Raw genomic sequence first — 4,023 nt, 5'->3', positions numbered from 1 at the left:
ACGGCTTTGACTCAGGCTTCGCTGGGGCCCCGTGGCTGCGGGGCATCCTGGGAACGGCCACGGGGCATCCTGGGAGTTCCAGCCTCGGGGCATCCTGGGAGTTCCAGCCTCGGGGCATCCTGGGAGTTCCGCCATGGGGCATCCTGGGAGTTCCAGCCGCGGGGCATCCTGGGAATAGCCACGGGGCATCCTGGGAATTCCCACCACCTGCTGGGGGGCGGGGGGCCTGCGAGGCCCAGCTCTGGCCAAACAGCAAGAACCTGGTTGCTTGCGGGGCGCTCTGTTCAGCGAGAAACCGAAAGCGCGTCTTCACGGCTGGTCCAGGCGCACCCCCCGCCCTTTTGGGCCGCAGTCGCTTTATCCCAGACTAAGGGCTGGTCCAGGCGGTGAAGTCATCGGCCTTTGCCTTTCTCTGTCCGACTGACTCGCTTCTCATGAGATCATCTCGGTCCTGCCATGTTGTCCCAAAGAGCAAGGTTTCATCCCGTGTGGCGCGCACAGTCCCTTGCCCCGTGCACCTCATCGTCTTGCCCAGTGGCTGCTCCCATGTCTTGGCTGTGGTGAGCAGTGCTGCAATGAACGCCGAGGTGGGTGTGTTACTTTTCGAATCAGTGTTTTTGTTTTCTTCGGGTAAATGCCCAGAAGTGGAATTTCTGGGTTGTATGGCAGCTCTGTTTTTCATTTTTGTGTGGAATCTCCATATTGTTTTCCATAGTGGCTGTGAAACTTTTATACTTAACGTATATTTATCCCTGGCTGGATGGCTCAGTTGGTTAGAGTGTCGTCTTGCTACAGGTTCCATCCCCTGTCAGGGCACATGCAAGAATCAACCAATAAATGCATAAATAAGTGGAACAGCAAACGATCTCTCTTGCAAGAATCAACCAATAAATGCATAAATAAGTGGAACAGCAAACCTCTCTCTCTCTCTCTCTCTCTCTCTCTCTTTCTCTCCCCCCTTTCTTTCTCTTTCTAAAAGCAATAAATAAATATAAAAAACCTTAAAGAAGTATACTATAGCCAGTGAGTATATAGTTGGGGCTTGTGTTTTTATTTAATCAGATGATCTCTACTTTTAACTAGCATTGATGTGATTGTGGTTAAATATGCCAGCCTGCTATTTATTTTCTATTTCTCCCAAATTTTTTTTGTCTCTTTTTTGTTTTTCTTTCGGATTAATTGGTGTGTGTGTGTGTGTGTGTGTGTGCACTTTCGTTTTATCTCCTCTGCTGACTTATTAACTATAACTGTTATTTCAGTGGTGGCTTTAGGGCTGTGGTATCCATCTTTAGCTTAACCCAGTTTACCTGCAATGACATTATTCCTCTTCACACACTGTGTGAGAGCTGTACAACAGTATGCATTCACTTCTCGTCTGTGATGTTGTCAGGTATTGTATTTCCCACTTGATGTAAATTTTACAATTTAATTTATAAATGTTACTATTTCTTTTTTAAACGGTCTATTACCTTTAAAGAGATTTAAATAATTAAAAAACCAATTTTATATGTACAGTTACTAGGCATATAGGACTTTAGTATTTATATATAAAGACTATTGTTTTTTAAAAATTTATATACAAAATATATTTAAATATTATAAATATATCTAATGATTATAAAATATATTTATCTGTGATTAGAAAAAGTATCTCTCTATATAAAAGCCTAAGCAACCGGCTGACCAGCCAACCTTTTGACCGTCTGACCGGTACCTATGACACCCACTGACCACCAGGGGGCAGATGCTCAACGCAGGAGCTCCTGAGCTGCAGTGACTTGGCAGCTGCAGTTCTCTGTTGATGCACTCGAAACCAGAGGAGGGGGAGCTCGATTCTGGGGTGCGTCACTCGAGAACCGCCCTCTCACAATCTGGGACCTCTCGGGATGTTGGAGAGCCCATTTCAGCCTGACCCCCACAGGCTCAACCGAGGGCCCCACTGGTGCACGAATCCATGCACTGGGCCTTAATATATATATATTTCCACCAGTTTTGTTGGGGAGCTCTTCACACTGCCGTCCGAAGTGGAATTCTCCGTCTCCCTCATTGGTCTTTGGAACTGGATGTGAATGTCCAGCTGGATGCTGATGTTTAAACTCCCACTGCAGGAAGGCTTGTGGATACACACCCCCGTGATTCAAATTTCCTACCTTCTTTACTAAAAAAATTTTTTTTTTGCTGGACACACATTAATTTTTAGAATAAAACTCATTATCTTGAATTTTAATTTTCTGAGCCCTTTGGGGATACAGAGCACTCATAACCCAGCTAACCCAGAAGGATTGGATCCGTCCTCTCCACCCCACCACAGGGCAGGGAGACAGGGGAAACCAACTACACCTATTGCCAGCCCTCTCCCTAGCAACTACGCCACCTGGTGGCAACTTTTACGTAGACCACCTGGAGCCTGGATTAGATTCTTGGTCTGTCACCCTCCAGCGATGAAACATTGCCGCCTGGTGTTTTGTGACTATGTCATTTGCGATGAAGTGACGTTTGGCCCGGTGACTACGCTCGTCTTTTACAAGGAATCAGATTTGGGGCTTGTCAGCCGAGGCGCCCGAGTGATGAACCTGCAGCCATGCCCACACCCTGGTGGCTGGCATTTCACCTGGCGCGGCTCCGATGGGGCTCATCGGGAGGACATTCAAGGCCTGTGCTCCCCAGGTGTCTAGTTCGGTCATTCCTCCCGCGGCAGTGTCCAGACTAACCTCCATGGGTTCAGATTCGTGCATCTATCTCAGCAGACTTTTGTGGTCATTACGAAGGATATGGGGGAGGCAGCATAGTACAGTCCTCCTCCAGATCTGCTGGCCCGCAGTGACAAGATGGAGAAGAGAGGCTGGGTCCTGGCCGCTGTGCCTCAGTTGATAGAGCGTCGGCCTGCAGACTGAAGGGTCCCAGGTTCGATTCCAGTCAAGGGCACAGGTCCAGGTTGTGGGCTTGATCTTAGTAGGGGGCATGCAGGAGGCGGCCGATCCATGATTCTCTCTCATCATTGATATTTCTCTCTCTCTCTCTCTCCCTTTCCCGCCCACTCTGAGATCAATAAAAATATATCTTAAAAAAAAGAAGGAAGGCTGGTTTGGAGATTCTTTTTAATACCTAGATCTTCAAAGGACATAAAGAATCCTTCTTCCTGTTATGTTAGGGTTACTCCTATCTCAGACCCGCCCCCCAATCTCCTCTTAATTGATATAATACCATTTATTCTAAGCAGACAATTTCCTTCTGCCTTCTATTGTTGTCAGCGAAAATGGCCTGAACTCAAAGACTCTCACAGTGGCCCAGGCCCATAGGAAGTGAGACAAAAGGAGCAGAAGCCATTGCATTTCTGTGCTTCCCCCTCAATGCTTCTACCCACAATTTTTAACAATGTGCACCATCCTTGAACTTTCAGTCAGCCTCATTGAGGTGACGTTTATATACAATACCATGCGTGATGTCAGAGAGGATGGGAGAGGGAGAGGGGAAACATCAATGATGAGAGAGATCATAGATCAGCTGTCTCCTGTGTACCCCCTACTGGGGATGGAGCCTACAACCTGGGCATGTGCCCTGATCAGAAATCAAACCATGACCTCCTGGTTCAAAGGTTGATGCTCAACCACTGAGCAACACCAGCCAGGCCAGACATGCATGTGAAGGCGCTTGAGTGCTGACTAATATATAAAGTTATTAAGTGAAGCCCCATCACAGCCATTAGAAACTTTAACCACATTTTTGACAGCACGTCCTGCATGTTCCCCTTTTCCTCTCAGACAAATGCCACCGTCTGACTGTTCGGTGAGAACAGAGCCCAGGAGAGACCCCAGCCCACGGCTCATGGGGATAATGGTGTCGGGAGGAGGAAATATGGACAGAAAATAACGGTGACCCTGACCCCGGACTAGGACAGCCCACGAGGGCTTCCTCCCCACCCTGCCCTGCCCTGGGGAAGGGCCCCTTTCTCCTCGGGGCCCTGGGTCCACGGAAGGAGGCCTCCAGCCACCAGGAGTGAATCCCAGACAAGACAGAACCAAG

The sequence above is a fragment of the Myotis davidii genome, unplaced genomic scaffold, assembly GCF_000327345.1.
Source record: "Myotis davidii unplaced genomic scaffold, ASM32734v1 scaffold43, whole genome shotgun sequence".
NCBI lineage: Eukaryota > Metazoa > Chordata > Mammalia > Chiroptera > Vespertilionidae > Myotis > Myotis davidii.
The sequence above is the reverse complement of the archived record's forward strand: the minus strand, read 5'-3'. Positions refer to the sequence as shown.